General features: G+C 42.0%; 1 long non-coding RNA gene across 2 annotated transcripts in view; it reads right to left on the bottom strand.

Annotated features, from left to right (window-relative positions):
• Positions 1-23,133, bottom strand: part of LOC139036249 (uncharacterized) — a 45,842-nt gene extending 22,709 nt beyond the window's left edge. The window contains exons 1-2 of one of the 2 annotated variants that reach the window (XR_011488954.1): positions 23,031-23,133; positions 20,250-20,330 (exon numbers count right to left, since the gene is read on the bottom strand). This is a non-coding gene — a long non-coding RNA (uncharacterized lncRNA). Of the gene's footprint in view, positions 1-20,249; positions 20,331-20,563; positions 20,906-23,030 lie in introns of those variants that run through there. The other variant, XR_011488955.1, reaches the window with a different exon arrangement.
• Positions 23,134-23,948: the final 815 nt, after the last annotated feature.

Below are 23,948 nucleotides of genomic sequence, written 5' to 3'. Positions count from 1 at the left end.
TCTTTACCACTGAGCCACCGGGGAAGCCCAGCTTAAGGGACAGCAGGATGTAAAACTCTATCCCACGGTCTGCTTTGCCACAGCACTGAGCATTCTGGGCCAGCCTCCCTTCCCCATGTCCTGTCAACAGCCTCTGCTTTCCATTTGAAAAACCAAACCCCTTCCCATTCTTTTGGTCCCATGGACACTGGAAAAAGGGCATGTGATCCAGGCCAGACTATTGGACTGTCTTTCCTGGGAGGCTCCATCTATTTACAACAGCAGGAAAAACACATGGAAGCCATCAGGGCTGGGTTTTTCCAAGGGTACTGTGATATGGTCAGTGGATTCCTGACAATCCCCTGAACTTATTCCAGCTCCTGTCCTTCCAGAGGCTTGGGGAACAGTTTCCTTGGAATGTGTAAGAGCTCCACAATCCTTCCTACAAAGTCCTTATATGCTTAAGTGAGAAAGAATCAGTATCTGTTGCTTGCAATCAATGTGCCCTAATGTGGGAAGTGTCAGTCACTCAACTGTGTCTAACTCTTAGCAACCCCACACACTATAGCCCACCAGGCTCCTCTGTCCATGGCATTCTCCAGGCAAGAATACTGGAGTGGGTTGCCATTCCCTTCTCCAGGGGATCTTCTGAATCCAGGGATCAAACCTGGGTCTCTGGCGTCTGATCCACCAGAGAACATGGGAAGAAAGGTGCTGACCCCTCTGTGGAAGGTAAGGTAGCAGTAAATTAATAGGGCCTCACTATCTGAGTTCCCAGTTATGTTCAATTCTCCCTTTTATCTTGGATCTACTTTTGAGAGAAATCTAAAAGCAGACTTAAAAATTCCCTTCCTCTCCCCCCTCAAAAAACTTTTCATGAAAAGTTTAAAAATATTTAGTTCCTTTCATACTTCACCAAAGCTGCCATACTGTGTCTAAAAATACATGCAAAATGCAATATGAGAATAATAGTGTCTTATATGGAAATCCCCAAAAGAAAAAAATTTTTTTCAAATGCTTATAAAAGCCAGATGAATTTTGGAGTTAAAAAATGTCTCTTGTGGTTTAAGACCTCACTGAGATTTTTTCAAAACCCTCTTTAAGATCTAATTTGCAAATTTGTAGTTACTCCTGGGGGACTTTTAGTTTTAAAACAATTTCAAAAATTATTAGCTAATTTTTAAATTATTTAAAATACTGTTGGCAGGTTTATACTTCTGTGTATGTTTGTATAACATGAAAGAGATTACTTTTGACAAATTGAAATTAGAAAGCCAGTTACCTCTAATAGCAGCTTAATTGCTTTATCTATTTTAACAACAGAAATAAGTTGATATAGAGAATTTTCCAAGCACAGCATTTTCCTAATGGTTTCACTACCAAACTAGTGAATCATACGACTCACAAATATAGACAAAAAGAGTGAGCCTTCAGTGGAATTACTAAGAAGAGATCTCCACTTACCTTTTTCTGTATCAGATCATGCTGGACAGGCCTTTCCTCTCCCCAGATTAAGACAGGACTTAAATTCAACAACTGCCTAGCTATCTGCTCTAAATTCCTCAGTGTCTATTTTTCAGAGTTAAGCCAAATGCATTTCTAGACTTGTGTATGAAAATGTTTTTAAAACAGCAAAGGAAATCTATGTCCAATGTAGTATTATATTAAATATTCATAAATTGCTATTAATTACAAAATAATCTTTGACTTTTTCTGCCTGTACTTCTGAATCACTCAAATTAGGACACCCTTTCTCCAGAAGCAATGCATCTGATCTTTTAGAGATTAATTGCTAACCATAGTTCAAGTCAGGGTAAGAGAATGGAAAGCTACGGTTTCAGCACCACCTATAAACATCTAGATAACATTTGCAGATACTGAGATTATGGAGATAGTGTGTGCTATAATGTCAAAGAGCAATGGAACTGATAAAAGTCTTGATAACACCCATATTTTGGGGAAATGGCAACCCACTCTAGCACTCTTGCCTAGAAAATCCCATGGACGGAAGAGCCTGGTGCAGGTTACTGTCCATGGGGTCACAAAGATTCGGACACGACTGAGTGACTTCACTTTAGAAATCAAAATTGAAGTAGAATATTACTTGGTCCTTTGTTGTTGTTTTTTAATAGCAATGTGAGTTATAGTGTAGGGAGTTTTTCAGTCACTACGTTGTTTTCTACTCTTTGCGACCCCATAGACTGCAGCACACCAGGCTTCCCTGTCCCTCATCACCTCCTGGAGTTCACCCAAGTTCATGCCCATTGCATTGGTGATGCCACCCAACCATCTCATCCTCTGCCGCCCCCCTTCTCCCCTTGCCTTCAATCTTTCCCAGCCATCAGGGTATTTTCCAAGGAGTCAGCTCTTCACATCCGATGGCCAAAGTATTGAAGTTCCAGCGTTAGTCCTTCCAATGAGTATTCAGGGTTGATTTCCCTTAGGATTGACTGGTTTGATCTCCTTGCCATTCAAGGGACTCTCAAGAGTCTTATCCAGCACCACAATTCAAAAGTGTTATGCCCGATGTCCGAATCCCTGAGCGGGAAGAGAGAAGGCTTCCAAGACAATGCAACTCACAAAAAAAGGGAAGTTTATTGCTGACTCGAGTCAGGGCTCCCGCCGCGCATCCAACGCAGTGGTACCGGGTCAGAGAGCGCTGAGCTCAAGCTGTTACCCAATTTATAAGGTGTGCATAAGCAGTTGGTAGCTGGCTTAAGCGGATTGGTTACATGTTTGCAAAGTAATCTTATTGGCCCAAGCCTTTGCGGGCTTTTTTCAAACTTGGGCGTTCGCGGGCTTTTCAGCTTTCCCCTGATAGGTTCCCTTTTTCTTGCTAGGCGCATGTTGATTGGCTGGCTCCAGGTGGCCTGATAATCATGTTACCCTGGAAAACCAGGCCTACTCCTAATCTAGGCTGCCTGTCATGGTGCAGCCTCACAAAAAGCATCAATTCTTCTGTGTTCGGCCTTCTTAGTGATCCAACTGTCACATTCATACATGACTACTGGAAAAACCATAGCTTTGACTATACAGACCTTTGTCAGCAGAGTGATGTCTTTGATTTTTAATACACTGTCTAGGTTTTTCATAGTCTTCCCTTCAAGAAGGAAGTAGGGATAGGGAGATAGCTTTAGAAAGCATGGTTTTTGTTGCTCACATAATAGAGACAGTACACGTGACCATGTTTCCACATGTCCCAGCTCTGGGAAAGAATCTCAAGTTGTTTCTCTTTGGTCACACCCAGTAAAGGCAGGAGGTTTTCCTCGCCCATGTCCCATAGCCCTCTGTCAAGCACCTAAATTTCTGGTTTTGGGTGTATTCTGTAGACGGGATTGGGTGCAACATTAGAACCACTAAGTGTTCTGGGTCACTACAAGGGGGAGATCCATACTGAGGGTTTCAGATGGAGCTGAACAGGCATCAGTTTTTCCCATCACATCAACTCTCAGCAAACATCCACTAGAAATACAGGAGCTGTAGCTCCTCTGCATCAGGTGTGGTGTGGGCCACATGGGTGGGAATGCACGGGTGCTGATGCACTGCCATGCCCTCAATAATGTACATAAGTGGCAGGAGCTGGCACAGTCTCAAGGCTCCACTGCTCTCTGTTGTGGGGTCCTTTCAAATCTTTCCCTTTCATCACATGGCGCACGCGTGTCATGTCATAGTCACGCATAATCCTTCTCACATGTCACAGTTCATGCATGATCCTCTTGCACCACCACTGACCACACTTCTCCCATCTCCTGAGAGCTCTTCATCCATTTCCTTCCCTGGCAATCGTGTACATGTGTGTCATCTTGCTTCATGTCTCTCCTTGGCTAGCTTGACTAGCTTTGCATTCCTAGAAGTGACATTTGCTGGCATCTGAGTGTACCACACTCAACTGCCCTTCCCAGAAGGCGGGATAAAGTTAACAACTGGAATCTGTTTCTTCGGAGCAAGAGGCTACCCAACAGGGTGTTGGTTGGATGCAAATCTGTTGAAGTGCTCACATCTCTCTACTAGAGAATCAATTTGTTTCTCTAGACACTCTCCTTTCTTCCAGCACCACTGACCACACCCACCCCACCGCACCCAGATTGCCCAACCTCAGACACAGGCATGGCTTCCCTTGAGAGCAGACAGGCTTCAGATAGTGTTTACTCAAGGAGAGTGAGCAGCTGCTCTTGTTTAAAGGCAGAGAAAAGTATCAGGGTAAACACCAACACAATCTCCTGCCATTCCTTCCTCCTCCCCAAAGTCATTGAGTCCCTGAGGTGTGGTCACCTCCTCTGTGTAGATTTTATCTCCACTTTCTGGATCCTTTCTCATGCCCCGCCCCCCCACTCCCTCCCTCAAGTCTGCTTTAGTATCCCAATTCCTAGCTTGAAAATTTCTTCCTGGCCTGATAATGGGGTAAGCTCTCTTCTTTCAAAGACCCTCCTAATATGTCCCAGGTCTCCATGCTTTTCATCTAAGATTGGACAGCATTTTCTCTTCAGGAAGTGTCAGTAGTTTCAGCTTCTGTATGTCTATAATTGGGGTCTTTCCATGTCCATCCTTTGCTGTGATATACTTTCAGTCATGGGCTTATGAAAGTCTCTGTTCCAAAATCAGCTGGGACTTCAGAAAACATATTTCTTGGCTGCACACCATTTTTCTCATTGGCTCGCAACTCTGATTTCAAGCTGACTTGTTCCAATGCTCATCTAAGATTATGTTATTAGTTTGTGGAGCAGAGGTGCCTTATATAAGAATTCTTCATCATTCCAGACAAGTGTCCATGTACAAGGGATATGAATTTCAACAATCACTGAAGGCAAGTTGTGTAGAGATAGAGTTTTCCTTATACCTTCATAACTAAACACATCTCATACGCATCTCATACACTCCTTTTTTACCCCTGTTGAAACTAAAAACATAATTATTTCAAGTATGGATATAAAGAATGGTAAAAGAGTTAAGTGGGAGGGAACATGGGTAAATGTTTCAATGACTGATTCATGTTGATGTTTGGTAGAAACCAATGTGATACTCAGAAGCAATTATCCTCCAATTAAAAACAAATAAATTTTAAAAAGAGAATGTTACAATCCAAGTTGTGGCTGAAGCTCCAAAATAATAGATGCCAGTCATCCCCACACTTGACTTCCTACAGTGGAGGTAGTTAAAACAAAAATGAAAACAAAAACAGTTGCACAATCATTGGCCCCTAACCCCCCAGTGAGTGTAAAGCAGGGAGTATACAATCTTTTTGTGACCTCTACCCAAGTGAGAAAAGATACAAAGGGACAAGTTCACAAAGCTTCCAGGCACAGATGGAATGAGAAAGGTTCAAATAAAACTGTGTTCTTCTCTCACAGTTAGGGTAGGCCCCATAGGTTATCCAGGTGGCGCTAGTGGTAAAGAACCCACCTGCCAATGCAGGAGACATAAGAGATGTAGGTTCAATCCCTGGGTGAGGAAGATCCCCTGGAGGAGGGCATGGCCACCCACTCCAGTAGTCTTGCCTGGAGAATCCCCGTGGACAGAGGAGCTTGGCAGGCTACAGTCCATAGGGTCATCTAGAGTTGGACATGACTGAAGTGACTTAGCACTATAGCACCATAGGTTATCTAACTTTCCTCTAATAACATCCTCCAGTTATGTCAGCACTGCCTAAAATAGACTTGTCTTAGAAATTGAGGTGTGTTTTATGTAATAACCAAAAACTTAATCTTCATTCAGAGTTAAAACTTCTACCTTCCATAGCTCTAACCAGTGATAGGTGGGAAACCAGTGGTGGAAAAGGAGACGTAGATTCTTCCTTCTTTATTCCAACAGCATCTCCAGAAACCTGTCCTACTTAATGGCCACAGTTTCTGATCCCTCAGGGCTTAGAGCATGGAAAGGAAGAGGAGATAAGGAAAGAAAAAATTTTGCCCAGTTGGCACCAATATGAAATTGGTTTCCACAGAGATTGGTTGGTGTTTAAAATGGATTCTTTCTCTCATGGGTGTCTCTTCACAGACTCTTCGGCAGGATGCTCTAGGCCAGTCCCAGGTCTGTTTGCTGTCAGATTCATTCTTATTCCACCTGTCCTATATTTCAGCAAGCTGGCTTCTTTGGGTTAGGCCAATTAGGACACTAAATGGGGACCAGAAGGGGGCTAGGGGGGAAAGCCAGGATAATTCTCATGTCACTTGACCTTCAATGTCCTCTTCAGAAATAAATGGCTGTGCTTCCTCAGAGAGTCAGTCCTAGCAAAGAGTCCCACTCTGATTCCACCTTCTTTCTGCTGGTCCCAGCCCATGGACTGCAATAGCACCATTCCTCACTTTTTCTCCACCCTAAGGGTGTAGTGGTTTCCTGCTCTTTCCAATTTCTGGGTCACCTCTCCGGCCCCTGTCTGGTTCTCAGCTCCTCTGTCACCTACATAGACAACTCCCTGCATTAAGTTTCATTCACTGGAAATACATGAGGGTGTTTCTGTTTTCCTAGTTAGACCCTGACGATGCTCTCCAACACACACACACACACACACACACACACACACTGTCTCCCCCGGTACTGGAACCTCATCTTCAGTTCCCAGACATGGACGCGTACTCTGGGTAGGCACTTGCAATTCCTGCCTCCTTCTGACCCTTGAAGATACTTTAGTATCTTTCAGTTGAGACCTCCTTTCCCTCCTTTCCTTTCTTTCCTTGGCCGATGGCCATCTTTGATGGAATTTAAGACAGACCAAGCAAATCGGAAAAGAAAACTGTTGGAACTGTCAGAGAAAGTCAAATTACTTCCTGTTTTAGCCTGGGTTCCCCTAAAAGCAAACTCTGAGGCACAGGTGTCTGTATAAGCAATTAACATGGGAATATGATCTCAAGGAACAGAAGTAAGGGATGAGGGAATGAAACACAGATGCTCTATTAATTTTCTATTACTGCTGTGTCTTAAAACAATGAGAATTTACCATCTCATAGTCCTGAAATCAGATGTCTGAAGTGGGTCTTACAGGCTAAAATCAAGGTCCTGACAATGCTGGTTTATTCTGGAGCTTCTGAAAGCAGAATCCATTCCCTTGGGTTTTTTAGTTTGTTTTGTTTTGTTTTCTTCAGATTCTACTTAGATGCTGCCAGTATTCCTTAGCTCCATGACCCCTTTTCCACAAAACTCCAGCCTCTTGTATTCATCATCCTACCTTCTATTATCTCTACTGCCTCCTTCTTTTTTATTTTTTATTTTTACTTTTGGCTGCACCAGGCAGCATGCAGTATCTTAGTTCCCTGACCAGGGATTGAATCCATGCCCCTGCAGTGGAAGCACAGTCTTAACACTGGACGACCAGGGAAGTTCCCTACTGCCTCCTTCTTACAAAGTCTCTTTTGATTATATTTGGTCCATCCAGATAACTCGAGATAACCTACTCACCTCAAAATCCTCAGTGCATTCATATCTGAAAGTTCCCTTATGCCATAAGATAACATATTTACAGATTCCAGGGTAAGAACATGATTATCTTTGGGGCATCATTTTTCAACCTACGGCAGATGCACTGGCCACTGTTATGTCAGTTTATTCTGGTAGAACTTTCTAAGTAGTCATGAAATCCATCTCAGGCCACCCAGCTAGGGGAAGAAAGGAAGACAAAGTTCTCTGGCAGCACCCATCCCTTACCGATCAAGGTTGTGCCCTGATGTAAACTCCCACGTAAGTCCAGAAGCTAGTGCATTAGTGCGAAGTGGGGTCCTACAACATCCTACAACATTTGCCACAGCCTCAGAGAAACCACAGCACAGGAAGCAAGAGGTTCAAGGTACGATATAGTCAACTTTCACTCCCCAAAATAGACTGAAGCCTAAATGACTAAAGTAAGAGGTGAAACCTAAAGAATGTGAAGAGATTAATAATAGGCATCCAATTCACTTCCTTGCTCTCATCTGAAGACACTGGCAATTTTAGCCAGCTAGCTTCCCTTTCTTGGGCATCAGGCCACTCTTTCTTCCTTAGAACCCTTCTCACAGGGCTTTAGGTAAAAAGAAGCATCCTATGGCCACATCCCATAGCGGAGAAAAGCGATCGAGAGCACAAACTCTTCAAAAGCCTAAAATGAAAGAATCAAAATATATCTCTAGTGACTATCACAAGGAAGTGACACAGAAAGAAACTCCCAAAGACTGAACTAAAGCACAAGAGAGGAAGTCAAAGGAATGTGGTCCCCTCTAGCTAGAGACAATTAGTTGAGTTCAAACTCTTCTCAGAGAGAACTAGGGAGACAGCATTTGTGCCCTGAATGGGCATATTTCTAAAATACTACCAAAGTGGCAGAATCAGGCGGTAAACAAGATACGCCTTTGGGGTCATTCATGTTCTCAGTGACAATTCTCTTTAATGAACCCACATACGGATTTGTTGCAAACCTTAGGGCTGACTTCACTCTTCTACCATCAGAAATGGGAGGAAAGTATTGGCTTGTGTATGGAGACTGGAGGTGAAGTGAATAGCAACATGACCACGCTGATAATCAAGAGCGTGAACTAAGACCATACTGTCTTGCTTATCAGATGGGCAAAGATTTGGAGGAGAAAATAAATATAGTTTTGAAGAAAGGATGAAATAATGAATATTCTAAAAATGAAAAGTATAAATTGATAGTTTTTTGAAAGGCAATCTGGTCTTATCTATCAAAATATAATGGGTGCTGGTCATGTGGCTTGTAATTCTACTCCAGAAAAAATATCTAACAGAAATACATAAACAGATGAGCAAAAACGTATACTAAGACGTGTTTATTACAACATAGTTTTGAATAGCAAACCATTTGAGATGCTATCTTAGAAAAAAAATGAGTTAGTTCTTTATGCACTGATGTGAAGGGATTCATAATCTATAAAGAAAAATAAGCAATTTGCAAAACACAATGTGTTATGATCCAGTTTATATATATATATACATATATATATATTTAAATAATATTTGCACCTGTGAAAACTTAGGTAGGACTTCACTATAATGTCACATCCTTAATATGTTATAAGACAAACACTATTTATATTGTCCCTATCATGGCCAACATCAAGTTCACAGAAAAGAAGCTGTGAGAGCTACTTCCTGTGTTTCAGAAAAACTCTTCTGTTTCTCATAAGAGTGGTAAAATGGGTGATTAAGATAAGACTAATGAATATGAGCTCTGTGTTAATAAGAGTGCTAATGTCAATAAGAAAAGAAAATCCACTCTCTTCAACAAAAACTGTATATAATCAAATGTTAGATGTGCCCAGGAGTGTTTATATTTTGTTGCTATTCTTTTCAGAGTTACTCAAATTCTTAGAGATAAAAAATAATTTTGTTTTAAAATTCTAAACTCTACAGTTTCAACTCCTTTTTCTTTTGAAATAATTTATTAAGTGACTTTTTAAAAAGCCAGACAGACTTCCTAAAGAAGAAAATTACAGCAGAACAAGTTTATAAATGTTCATAAAAATCTAAAAAGTCTGAAGACTTCAGGCTAACATTGCAGATGGAATGTGAACATAACTCCCTTGCAAAAGCCACTAAAATAAGAGAAGATATCAAACCAAGATATAAACCCACCCCTGCAGCATCAAGTTTTATATAAGTTACATCTGAGGGTGTATTTATTTTCACTTTACCTTTAAGAAGATTTATTATATTTATTCAGTATTTCTTCATATTGATATGTCTTTTTATCATCAACTTTACGGATGTGTTAGTAAATAATATGTTAATTGCTTTTATATATTATTAAATAACTTAGGCACAAAGTGCATGAAAATTAATGTCAAGCATTTATGCACTTTTGAAGTTTAATAAAAATTAACAATGCATTCAAAAAGAAGATTCACAAGGACAAAGAGAACGTAAGAGATAGTAGTAAAAAAGTTGGGACTTCCCTGGTGGCCCAGGGGCTAAGACTGTTGTGCTCCCACTGCAGGGGGCAGAGGTTCAATCCCTGGTCAGGGAAGTAGATCCCACAGGCTGCAACTAAGAGTTCAAATACTGCAATTAAAGATCCTACATGCTGCAACTAAGACCTAGCACAGCCAAATACATACATACATACATAAAAACATTTTAATAAATAAATTAATGAGCAGTGTCAAGACACTTTGGAAGATGGAAAAGTATTCAAGTTACCAAAAGCTGAACAAGTGCTCCCAATGAGCACTGGAAAGGGAGGAAGAAGGGAATGAAGCAAGTCACTTCACTTCACAAAAACCCAGAGACTCAGGCATTGGGAGGAGAATAGTTGTCTCAAAAGCTGGGCAGAGAACCACACCCAGAAGGAGTGTCTGAAAGCCAGCTGCCCTCCAGATCCCCTTCCTCATCTGACACCTCCAGACAACAACTGCTGATCAGAGCTCAGAAACACATGGCTGTCTTATTTCTGCATCCACAAGATACTGAAACTCCTACATGGGAGGCAGGGGTTAGACAGTTTCTGGAGGGAGAATGGCAGAAACTTGGGACTACCGCTTGCATCTTTGTAATCCTGGGAAAACTACCACCATTTGAGTAGGAAGGAGGAGGAATCCAGGAAGAAGGAAAAGGCAGAGGAAGAGCTTGAGACCTTATGAAGGAGAAAAGCAGACCCTTCTCCAGGAAAATCAGAGTTGAACTCCAAGACTGAGAAAGTAAAACTGTTTAATGGACATTAAATGAGAGGATAGGCTGCCCCTTTGTAAGTGGTTTTCCCTCAAATCAGTACACCACAGTTTTCAGAGCACTTTTTAAAAGATGACCATTGTCTGCCCTGGAAGAAAGGGGGAAAAAATGTTTAATCTAAGATGGCTGAAGATATCAAATTTAAATTCCAGACTTGTATCCACTAGAGTCAGCAGAAAACCCCGCCAATATAGACAGTTTATTTGGGAAATACTCAAAGCAGCAAAAACCTAGAGCAAGTATGCAGAGATTTCTTGTCCTTGGAATGAAAGAGAAAGAAATCCGGGGATATATTGCGGTGACCCACAACTTCAATCAGTATGTACAAGCCCATGACACCAGCGGTTAGGAAAGCACTCAGAACTACCCAGTGTGACAAGAGAAATATTGTTTCACATGTGCGATTTCTATTCAAATCCACTCAGAGGCAGAGAAGGGGATCCTATAAAGAAATGTTCGTTAACTCAGGTTACAAAGGTCTAAGAGTACTCCCAAGAAGACCCACAATCTGAAAAGTTCAATGAATTTAACTCAACTTATTGGTGACAGTGAACTCTGGGTCACCATCCAGCCCCAACTGTATTAGCTATCTCTTGCTATGACACCTTTACATAAACACAACCACAAATCTTAAGTGACTCACCATCTTAAACATTTATTTTGCTCACAAGTCTCTGGGCCATTTGGATGACCCTTCTGCAATGGGACAGGCTTAGCTGATGTTGGCTGGACTTGCTCATGGATCTGAGTCAGCTGGGGCCTGGCTGTCTCTCGTGGCTTCAGTATGCAGCTGGGATATCTCCTATCCCATTCATGTAGTTCCTCTGTTCAGCAGGTTAGCCCAGCCTTGTTCTCATAAAGGAGGCTGGGGTCCAAGAGAGAGAGCAATAGCACCCAAGGCTTCTTGGGATCCAGGCTTGAAATAAGCAGATATTCATATCTGCTGCATTTTATTGGCCAAAGCAAGTCACAACATCAGCCGGATTCAAGAATGGGGAGGTAGAATACTTCTTTATTAAAGATGCTAAGATTTCACATTGCAAGGCGCATGGATACAGGGAGGGGTCATCAATGAAGGCCATTAGGACAACTAAGCTACCACACTAGCAACTGATATAAAATTAGTTTTGTGAGTAAATCAAAGGAACTTGCTTAAAGACAATGTGATATCCTGGCACAGCAACAGAAAAATCATATGGGTGAGAAAACTACTGAAATCTGAATGAAGTCTGTATTTTAGGAAAGAGTAATATGAATCTCCTAGTTCTGAAAAATTCAACATGATTAAAAGATGTCAGCAAGAGGAGAAGCCAGGCAAAGGACGTATGGGAATTATATCATCTTTGCAACTTTTCTGTAAAACTAAAATTAATTCAAAATAAGGAAGCTTGTTTTGGGGCTTCCCTGGGGGCTCAGTGGTAAAGAGTCCGCCAATGCCGGGCAATGCAGGAGACACGAGTTTGATCCCTGAACTGGGAAGACCCCACGGGCCATGGGTCTAAACTCATGCAGCACGACTATTGACCCTGCGCCTTAGGGCCTGCACTCCACAACGTGAGAAGCCAACGCAATGAGAAGCCTGCACACCGCAACAAGAGAGTAGTCCTCACCCACCACAGCCAGAGAAAACTAGCCCTCGCCCTCGCCCTCGCCCTCGCCCTCGCCCATGGAGCAATGAAGACCCAGCACAGCCAAAAATAAATATATAAAGTTATTAAATAATAATAATAAACGAAGTTCAGTTATAAAAAGGAAGGGAGGGACGGTATAAAAAAGGAATGGAAGGACGTTATAGAAAGAACCTGGAACCTAAACCATGTTGGTGTGCAGCACCCTTAAGTTGGTGCCTCTCTGAGAGTCACGGTGAACGCTCTTAACCCATTTTCAGAAACCTCAGCGCCCTGGCAAAGTTTGGCAGCAGGGCTGGGGGCCACTGAAAAGCCAGAGCAGGTGGCTTGGCCAGGGCCACATCTCTGCAGACCTCCCAGGCTTCAGCAGGGGAGGTTTCAAGCTCAGCGGGGCCAGTGGTCGTGCCAGGATCCTTTCTCAGTGTGATGGATGGGGTGGTGACCCCGCTGGCGCTGGTGGTTACAGCACACGGCACACGGCCATGAGGCTGCAGCGCTTAGGGAGTCTCTTTCCTTCCCTTTTCAAACAAATGAACTCCAGACTGTACCATGGCCTTCTGACTTTGTGGGAGGGACAAATTGCGATCTTCTCTGCCATGCTGGAACTCCGAGTCTAACACAGAGGCTCAGTGAGACACATAAACACACAATTATGGTACAATGGTTGTACCTAGTTGTTCAGATCAACTCATCCATGTGGGCATTGAAATTGGTCAAGGGAGAGGCACATGAGTGAAAGACTGTGATTTCACCATTTTAAAGCAACTTCCAGGAGGATAAATCTCATCTCATTAACCCAGCCTGTTCCAAGAACAGGGAGCAAGAGGGAAACAGATAAAGACATTCCTAAGAAACAGGAACTCTAAGTGGGCTATTCAGGCCTTCTCCATCACATTTGAAACATGGTCTCTGGTAAAAGAAGAATTTTCTTTCGCTGATGCTGCAAAGTGAAAGTGTCAGATGCTCAGTCATGTCTGACTCCTTGCTAGAAGCAGTTATAAAAATATAGACTGAAGCTAAAGACTACCAAAGAGAAGAGCCAAGATATGGAGAGAAAAAAAAAAAAAAAAACTCATCGTAAGGTAGTTTAGGCTCCAGGATGCAGCCAAACCTGAGATCAGAGACACCCCTCGGGTTTCCATACTTCTGACCATAGTCAGAAGTATGAGTTGAGTTGGGTTTCTCTCACTTGCACCCAACAAGAATTCTGCCTAAAACAGAGATCAGTAGTGGGAAGTGGGGTGTTGAAACTGACAGGCATTACAACATGAGTCTGGTTGAAAGCAAGCAGGATGCTGGGCAGTGAGAGTGCCCTTTTTTTTTACTGAGAAGGTGACAGTACTTGGTAGGTGGTAACAAAGCAGCCTGGCAGATTTTTCCTATCTGTGTTCTGGGACTCAATCTAGTTCACTTATGTGTGTCTGGGGAACCAACTATGACAAATTTAAAGTGGGTGGACTGCATTTTAGTCATGCTTCAGTGAGGTCCCAGACGTTTCAGGCCAAGCTCACCCTCTGATAGGAGAAAGGAAGGGTCCACAGTCTCATCATTTCTTCTTCCAGCAATCTTTATGTGGACACAAGAACTTATTTTTCTATTTTGAAAGGAAATCATATGGGAAGGCAGGAAGAGCTAGAACACCAAGGAAACCAAATTTCCCTAGCCCTCACCAAGTACTTCAAGCTATATGCTCCCACCTCAAAAAGACTATGATGTCATCATTTTAAAGCGACTTCTGGGAAGATAAACCCCACCTCATTATCCCAGCCTATTCCAAGAACAGAGACCGAGAGGGAAACAGGTTAAGACATTGCCAAGAAACAGGAACTCCAAGTGGGCTAATCAGGAACTCTGAGAGCAGGCTGGATTCAAGGATCAGGCTGTGGTATAACTGTGTCTTAGTTGCTAGCCTATTGGATTTCCAGACATTGAATAGGCTGACCTCCCTCTGAGATTTTAAGGAAGTGTTATTTCCAGAGACTCAGCGAGCCCTGCAAACAGGCTTGTGATTGATTGCTCAACCCCTAAGGCTGTCTCCAGGCCCCCCGCCCCCCAAACCTCTACCAGAAGTCCTCCAGCAGCTCTTCCTGAACTTTATGGGTAAGTTCAAGGAAAAGATTCCAGGAAGTCATAATTTAGCCCGCCTCTGGCCCAAGCCCCAGTGGAACATGATCAGTAGTAAACCGAACACTGCATTTTCATTTCCATCTGGCTTGTGTGTCGAACACACAATTGAGTCTGAATCTGGAAAGGAAGAATGATAAGTAATTAAGCTTCTGCCTCAAACCCCAACACCAAGGAGCTGGTACTTTATCCCGTACACTTTTGGAAACAGTGGGGACTTATTACCAGTTTCAAGCAGGCTTAAGGCAGATAAAACATGTGGTGTGTTTTGTAAAGGTAACTATGGCAGCATGGTGGATTGGCAAGAAAAGGGTAAGACTGGAAAAATGAACCAAAAATATTAGCAAGCGATAGCAATAGGGAAACTTATAACAGCTTGAAGAGTCACAATGAGTAGAGGAAACACCGAGGGATGACAGAAGATGAAAAGCTAGCTGATGCAGGAAATGCAGCAGAAGGAATACATCCTGTACCATGAAGGGAGTATCGAGGTGAAACTTTGTGGACTGTAAATGGATAAAAGTCACTCACTTTGTCTGAGTTGGAGGGAAGGAAGAAACAGACAGCTGGAATTCTGTCCCCAACAGAAGGAAAGATTTTTAAGCCCCTGTTTATTTTACACTTGAAAAGGATTCATCCTGAAAACTGCCAAGCTGTAAAGATGCTCTTAGGGATTTTGGCAAGATGTACACAAAAGAAAGCCTTGGTTAGCTACTGAACTGTGGCCCCCTGGGACCACAGGAGTCTCCAGGTCCACGGCACAAGGTTTTTGGTTAGATAATAAGGCTGAATGACATTCTTTTTAGAGTCCCTTTACCCTGGATGAGAGCATCGTGCTAAGCGATCCTCAAGGACTCAGCAGACTATAGAAACACACAGACCAGAAAAAACTCACAACACACTTTCGTGATTTCGAAAGGCTAGAGGAGATGATTACCTGCCCAAGGGAGTTTAGCATCAGTCCTGTTCCGTCAACATCCCTTCTGTTAAACACTGCATTTCTCATTGCCGTGCCTTTCCTGCTTTGTCACAGCTTTATTTTAGTCCCTAAGTAATTCTACCAGGGGCACTGAATAAATACTCATCGGTCTCTCAGGAAAATGGAGATTCTGTTTGGCAGTTAGAGTTTGTCCATCTTGCAGGGTTTATGTGAGGTCTCTCATGTGGGCTGAGTGCCTAGCTTAGATCCCGCCATATAAGAAGAAAATATGGCGTCTATCCCCAACTACACAGAAAATTGTGGCTTTAGCTACAAAAGTGTTTATCAAAAAGCCACTTTGCTATTACAAATATCTGGTAAACCCTTCCCTGTTTTCACTCCCCTCTGTACTTCCTTCCCTTCTGATGCTTCTCCAGAACTACATTTATCACAAGAATTCAGAAATTTAGTAGATTACACTAAAAAAGAAAAAATTTAATGGTAATCAAAACACCACTCAAAACATTCTTTGGCTGGCCCCGAGGTTATTATTTACCAGCATACTGCTTCTAATGCTTCACAAAGACTAAAAACTGTTTCTCGTCATCAGTAAGAAGACTTAAGTTCTTTCCCAGAAACAGCTTAAAGTTCTTCCCCAACTTGGCCAGCTGCACTTGGATTCAGGGTTTCCGCCCTACAAAGAATGTAGCTGCGTCCAAGTGGCATGAGTCACTGAATTCTAAGCAGGGGAGTTTTCATCTCTTTAAGAGGGGCAACGGTGAGTTGTTTTTTATGGTGAAATAATGCTTAAAGTGGACCAGGACTCGAGCCGGCCCATCTCATAGCTTTTTTCCATGACTGGGAGCTGTAAAAGGAAAAACTGATGAGAGAGAAAGAGAATATTTGAACTCTGGCTGTGGCCCAATCAACTTTGCAGATTTATCAAGTAATCTTAGCCAAGAACAAAGGTCCTTTGAGCGACAGTATGGACGGTATGGTGGGCCACAGTCCATGGGGTCACAAAGAGTCGGGCATGACTGAGTGTCTGAGCACAGCACGTGGAAAATTAAGCCCCTCTGGGATGCCCGCTAAGGGTTTGCTGGCTGTCTGTAGGGAGTCCCGGAGTCTGCTAAGTCCTTGAGGATTTCTTAGCACAGTGCTCTCAAGTCCTGCCGCCCTATTTGCTGCTGAGAGCTCCATAGATAGACTGCATCCCAGCTCCACCTTCTTTGGACTTTTATCTGGAGAGCTCAGCCATTGTTTCTGAGATTTGCAACAGTTCATCATGAGTCGAACATCATTTACATAAAGATGAGTTTTTATTCATGGAAAGAAAAAGTTTTCAGATGGACTTATGATTATATGACTCATGCAGGCTTTTTTTTTTAATAGCTGAGGATGGATCCATTTAATTTTACCTATAGTCTTCCATACAATATTTCGTGGAATCATCACACCTAATTTGAGAAAGATAAAGTAGATAATATCAGTTCTATTTGATAGAATCATATAACAGGCATGCAGCTAACACCTACTAGGATGTGAGCTGCTCTGCTAGAAGCTTTGGGAAATAAAAAGCTGAGTAATGCATAGTCCCCACTCTCTGATAGCTCATAATCAAGAGGCAAGACAAAGCAAAGGCACGTGTAACCACAACACAAAGTGGGCTGTGAAAAGCTTTTGGTTATTTTCCATAGACTAATGGAAAAGCATCGAAGGACTGCATGCAGGAGAGTGACATGATTGTAACTGCATTTTACAAAGATCACCTGGCCAGGAGGATAGAGAACAGATTTAAAGGGAAGAACTGAAGCAAAAAGCATTAGGAGGTTATGGCAACAATTGAGGTAAAATACAAAGGAGACTCAACTTAGCACATGGAATACAGAGGAAATGCATGAAAAGACTTTAATCAGAAGAAATTAATAGGACGGGGTGGCAAAGGATCAACCAATGAGGGATGCTGAGGGAATGGAAAAAGGAACAGCTAGACTCCTGCCTTCAGCTGCTGGGTGGGAAGGAGCGTGTACACTGCAGGAGGACATGGCCATGAGAAGGGCATTCAGGCCAAGCTGAGACAAAAGATCCAGGGGAGCCCCAGGGAACCGTGCCACCCACGACAGTGTGGGGTACCTGCAGTAGCTTCACAGCAGACCAGGGGAAGGCAGGCTCTGGGCCATGGATGCCAAGCACAGAGTTGGACTTTAATTCAGTGAGCTGGGGAGAGGCTTGAAAGCAGGAGAAAAATAACACTGAAGCAGTTCCCCCTCTAAAACTAGTCTAATCAACAAACAGACAAAGATTCCCAAAGGTGAAGTGGTAGGAAGACACCTAGTTAGTGTCAGAGACAAAATTAAAAGGCAAGACTTTGGACTCCTGGTCCATACTGTGCAAGGACAAGGAACCCTGCATGCTTCTCAGAATTCTGTGTCCTCCTCTATCCAAGAAGTCTTTCTCCCTGAGGGTTGGATGATTTGAGAGAATAGCATTGAAACATGTATATTACCATATGTGAAATAGATGACCAGTCCAAGTTCAATGCATGAAACAAGGCACTCAAAACTGGTGCACTGGGACAACCCAGAGGAATGAAATGGCTCCCCACCACCTCCGGATGTGGGAGGGGGGTTCGGGATGGGGAACACATGTACACCCATGGCTGATTCATGTTGATGTATAGCAAAAACCAGCACAATATTGTAAAGTAATTAGCTTCCAATTATAATAAATAAATAAAGTTTTAAAATATATAAGAAATACCAAGTAAGAAAAAAAAAGAAGTCCTTCTCCTTTAATCAATCCCAGCCATGATATTTAGCTTGGACTAGAACATTTAGCACATTAAGAAAGCAAATGGCTACTTCCACTATTTTTTGGTAACAGCCAAAGAGCCCAGTCCAGTGTTCTAATCAAAAAAAAATCTCAAAAATACTGGTGATTATAAATGCAGATAATGGCAATGCTCTTTAAGACTCTTTCAAAGTGGGAATAAAAAGGGTAGAAAGACACTTCAAAAATAATAAAAAATAGCTTCCAAACACACATTAATATAGTTTCTGTTGTTCAACTATTAAGTTGTGTCTGACTCTTTGCAACCTCAAAGACTGCAGCACACCAGGCTTCCCTGTCCTTCACCATCTCCTGGAGTTTGCTCCAACTTATGTCCATTGAGTCAGTGATGCCATCCAACCATCTCATCCTCTGCTGCCCCCTTCTCCTTTTACCTTCAATCTTTCCCAGCAGCAGGGTCTTTTCCAATGAGTTGGCTCTTCACATCAAATGGCCATAGTATGACAGCAATAATAAGAGATATGTTTTACTGAGGCTTTATTCTGATAGCAGTTATTCAATGCATTATTTTGTGTTGTCTCTGCTGCTGCTAAGTAGTTGTCTCTATTTGATAGATGAAAACACAGACAGAAAGTTTGCATAATTTGCTGGCTGTCATGTAGTAAATGGTGGAGTCAGAATTTAAGCTTAAGGGAACCCTCCTATACTGTTGGTGGTGATGGAAATTGGTGCAGCTGCTATGGAGAACAGTATGGAGTTTCCTTAAAAAACTAAAAAATAGAGTCATATGATCCAGCAATCCCAATCCTGAGCATATATCCAGAAAAGTAAAAATTTTTATTAGAAGAGACGCACCCCAATGTTCATAGCAGCACGATTTACAATAGCCAAGATGGGGAAGCAACCTAAATGTCCAACAACAGATGAATGAATAAAAAATAAGTGCTGCTGCTGCTAAGTCTCTTCAGTCGTGTCCGACTCTGTGCGACCCCATAGACGGCAGCCCACCAGGCTCCCCGTCCCTGGGATTCTCCAGGCAAGAACACTGGAGTGGGTTGCCATTTCCTTCTCCAATGCATGAAAGTGAAAAGTGAAAGTGAAGTTGCTCAGTCATGTCCAACTCTTCGAAACCCCATGGACTACAGCCTACCAGGCTCCTCTGTCCATGGGATTTTCCAGGCAAGAGTACTGGAGTGGGCTGCCATTGCCTTCTCTGAAGAATAAGTGATATATAGATACATACAGATATATAGCTATAGATACTATATATATATATATTATTCAGTCATAAAAAAGATGAAATAATTTCATCTGTAGCACCATGAATGGACCTAGAAACTACCCTGCAAAAGTGAAATAAGTCAGACAGAGAAAGACAAATATTATATAATATCACTTACATGTGAAATCTAAAAATAGTGCAATTGCACTTATTTATAAAACTGAAACAGATTCATAGACATAGAAAATAAAGTATTGTTACCAAAAGGGAAAGGGGGAGGGATAAATTAGGAGTATGAATTAATCAATGCACACTATCATATATAAAATAAACAATAAGCATTCACTATATATAACAGGGAACTGTAGTCAATATTTTGTAATAAACTATAATGGAAAAGAATTTTTTAAAAATAATATAAATGTATAGCTATATAATATATATGTGTAACCATATCACTTTGCTATATACCTGAAACTAACACAATATTGTAAATAAACTACACTTCAATAAGAAAAAAAAAATAATTTAAGCCCAGTTCTAACTCTAAAATCCAGCTTCTAAATAGTCTACTATTCTGCCTTCAAAGTAGTTGGCTAGAGAGAGTTCAAAAAAATCTAGAGAGCAGCAAGTTTTTTGCTTTGCTTCTGTTTTAATCAGGACAACAAACAATGCTTTTCATGGGGCTGTACAGGCCTTTATAGCAGACAGTTGTCTTTTACTCAGAACCACAGTAAGAATCTACCAGCTCAGAAAAAATGGGGAAGAAAAGTTTCCCAATTGCAGCAAAACTGTTCAGGAAGAACAAGTCCTACTACCCAGGAAATAAAGCTTGAGGAGGGCAGAATGAGAGGTGAGTGGACTGTCATTAACTCCATTTGTCTTAAATAAGCACTTTGATGAACCAAAACAATCATGAAACCTCAATACACCAACTTACAGTCAGCAGATGCGTTTCAGGCAGACGTGAGCTTGCGTGCATGCATGCGCTCATAGTTCCTCCAGAAGTTGAGGGGAAGCCCTGGAAATCCAACAGCAAAGGTCAGGCTGAAGCAGTGGATGTTCCGGTGGCCTTCCCAGAGCTATTATTTTCATGACAAAAAGTGCTGGGCATTGGTTCTCCCTTTTTATTAAGGCCCTTGGGTATATTTATTTTTTATGGTTGTATTATTTGCTAAAGTAAATTTAAGAGAGAAATTCTATGAGAGCAAAAGGATGAGTTTTTTAAACAAATATTTTGTAATATAACTTTACCTCAACAGCTCTCTTTACCATGTTTATTCATGAGCAGGCGGTGAATTTTAAATCTGCTCCTTCTGTAATCCATCTCTTGAGAAGAATGAAAGTTAAGCTTGATGAGAGAGAAGGCTCACAGGAGAAAATTTCTTATGCTGTGCTAAGCAGTCATCCTAGTTGAGAAGGGATTATGGGCAAGAGGAGCCATAAAAAATAGCATGAGCAAAGTAGCCTGTGGGAAAGGAAAAAGAAAGAAGCAGAGTGATAGAAGAAGATAAAAGCAAGATGATGAGGACCAGCAAAAACTGATTCTTTTACATGTACTGATCCTTTTTTTCCAACATTGCTTCACCTAATATTATCAGTTTCATAGTACCGTCTGGATTATATCAAAAGTGTTGGCCCACTGCAGCATCAAATTTGGCAGCCATGTGTTCAATCCCATTAGCAGCAAAGCAATTAATTATATACGACTATTTCAAGGGTGGCTCAGGTGGTAGAGAATCTGCCTGCAATGCAAGAGACCTGGGTTTGATCCCTGGGTTGGGAAGATCCCCTGGAGAAGGGAATAGCAACCCACTCTAGTATTCCTGCCTGGAGAATTTCATGGAAACAGAGGAGCCCGATGGGCTACAGTCCATGGGATCGCAAAGAGTCAGGCACAATTGAGCAACTAATGTTTTCACTTTCATACTCCCAAATAAACAAATGCTGATTCAGAGAATGGATGTAGACAGAAGGAAAGGATGCCAATAAAAAGAGGTGGGGAGGAATGGGGGGGAGGGGGATCACTCAGAAGCACAAGACGTGATTCTTTATGAAAGAAAGTGCATGTTTAAATGTAAACATTGATGCAAAGAACAGATAAAGCAATTAAAGTAGTTTAAGAAAAAAGAAATGAACAGTTAATCTCAAAGATGTTATTACTATAGCTATTCAAAACTAAAATTAAATAGATATGATGTACACTGAAACTAAATATTAATATATTCAAAAAAGAGAAAATGGGGAATATAAACTAAAGCCACAGATAATCTCAATAATGTACTGACTAAAATACTGTAAATCTAGATGAATACTTAAAGGCAATTTAGTCAAGAATGAAAAAAAGAAAGTGAAAGTGTTAGTCACTTAGTTGTGTCCAACTCTTTGAGATCCATGGACTGTAGCCCACCAGGCTCCTCTGTCCATGGGACTCTTCAGGCAAGAATATTGGAGTGGGTAGACATTCCCTTCTCAGGGGATCTTCCTGACCTGGGTCTCCTGCATGGCAGGCAGATTCTTTACAGTCTCAAACCTAAATGAAAAGTTATTTATTTGCATGACAGAATTATCTGAGAGCTTATGAATACCACTGATCATGTTTTACAAATGAGACAAATGTCTTTAACAGAAAAACAAAAGATTTTTGCACTTAGTATGTCAAATGAATTGTTAAAAAAATTTTAAAGGACTTGGTCTAGGATCACCAAAAATATTACAAGAAATTATCTACCTATCTCCTTCTTTCCTGGTTTTTTCTATAAATAGTAATTTTACTTTGGAAAACTTGGGGAGGATTTACTATTGAATCATAGATCTGGAAATAATCTCAAGAAGTTGTCTAAAAACCTACATTCTTCCAGACAGTAATGATTTCAAACTAGGCAACGTATTCTTATTTAAACTTTTCTTACAAGGCTCAGAAAAGGAGATGCTACAATCAGCCTTGAAAATGCCCATTGGTCAATTCCCAACAACCTCAAAAGACTGTTTTTAACTCTAACATGGAACAACAAAAATAATCAAGTTCTGGAAAAGACATTTTCCTAAATATGATTACCTTTGGGGTAGTGCGTTGCTTTCCTCTTATGACTAAAGAGTATAAACTAAATTATTTTAGCCTATTTTGCTAAAATAAGAAAAAAAAATAGGTTGAGAGGCCAGGCAGACAAAGGAAGAGCCTGGCAAAGACCCAAACAAGCAACAATCTAGCTCCAAGGAGACCCCATGTCCACTATGGGCAAACTATGACATGGCTGGCCCACTGGGTGAATCACAACAGCTTATCTATCTGGAAGTGACGATGCAGAAGTAATCAACTTCTGTGCACTATTTGCAGTTGGAGTCTTCAGTCCTAACCTTGGAAAAGGCCCTCCACATTCCCACTTCCTTGTAACAAAAATGAAAAGCTAAAAGAAATTTTCCTCCCTTCTTAATCGAGGTCCCTAATTTCAGCTTGTTGTGGAAGTCACCGCCTCAACAACCACAGCGCCCCCTTCTGGATCCTCCCCATCTCCTTTCACTGCTGGGCTGCTAAGTCGCTTCAGTCGTGTCTGACTCTGTGCGACCCCATAGACGGCAGCCCACCAGGCTCCCCCATCCCTGGGATTCTCCAGGTAAGAACACTGGAGTGGGTTGCCATTTCCTTCTCCAATGCATGAAAGTGAAAGCGAAGTCGCTCAATCTTGTCCGACTCCTAGCGACCCCATGGACCGCAGCCTACCTGGCTCCTCCATCCATGGGATTTTCCAGGCAAGAGTACTGGAGTGGGGTGCCATTGCCTTCTGCGACCCACACTCTGCCTCTTTTTAAAGTTCTACTCCAGATCTTCACATCCACGATTAAACAGGAACTACCTTGCATTTCCTGTGCCACTTGTTGCTGAATATAGCACAAAAGCACTTTTGCTCAGCTTGACAACTTAGAGAAACCCACAAAAATATCTAAAAATACAGAGGAAAAACTCCCACTTCTGCAAAACATGAGCAGTATCACAACCACAAACCACACATCCGAGAGCCAACCTGCCAGGCACCGTGCAATCTGGACTGAGTCAGGTAACTGCCTACATGCACAGTTTCTCTGACATTAGGTGGGATTAAGGCATCCCCCACAGTAAGTGAAGGTCACAGCCAGTAATCTCTGAACTGAAAGATTCAAGAACCATGTGTTCTTGACATGAGAGCAGATGATGACAGCGGCAGGGAATGCTCCCTGATAGTCGGAGAGCGATATCCCAAAACTGGAGAAAGGAGAAGGAGCTCAAAGCGAAAACACGCCACCTTACCTTTTCTATGGGATGATCTAGCCTCTGACCCAAGAGAAACAGGCAGAAGTGAAGCAGAGTGGAGGGAGGAGAGGAAACAGTGATGGGCAGAGGACAGTGAGCCCGTGATCCAAATGACTTTGCTGTTCACTATACTATTGTCTATACAGGGGAAAAAACACAGGAAAATTGTGTCCCTAGGCAAAAAGGGAGTGTCAACTTTGGGAAGAGAGAAAGTCTCCAAGACAAGAAACCCTAAGGGGGTCAGTGGGTATCCATGACTTCCTCCACCACTGCTCCCCATTCAGTGTTACCCTCCAACACCCATTCTCTACATACACACAAACACACGCACATACGCACCAGGACCCGGAG

This window comes from Odocoileus virginianus, chromosome 8 (assembly GCF_023699985.2).
Source record: "Odocoileus virginianus isolate 20LAN1187 ecotype Illinois chromosome 8, Ovbor_1.2, whole genome shotgun sequence".
In the NCBI taxonomy this organism is placed as follows: Eukaryota; Metazoa; Chordata; class Mammalia; order Artiodactyla; family Cervidae; genus Odocoileus; species Odocoileus virginianus.
This window is presented reverse-complemented; position numbering and strand designations above follow the sequence as displayed.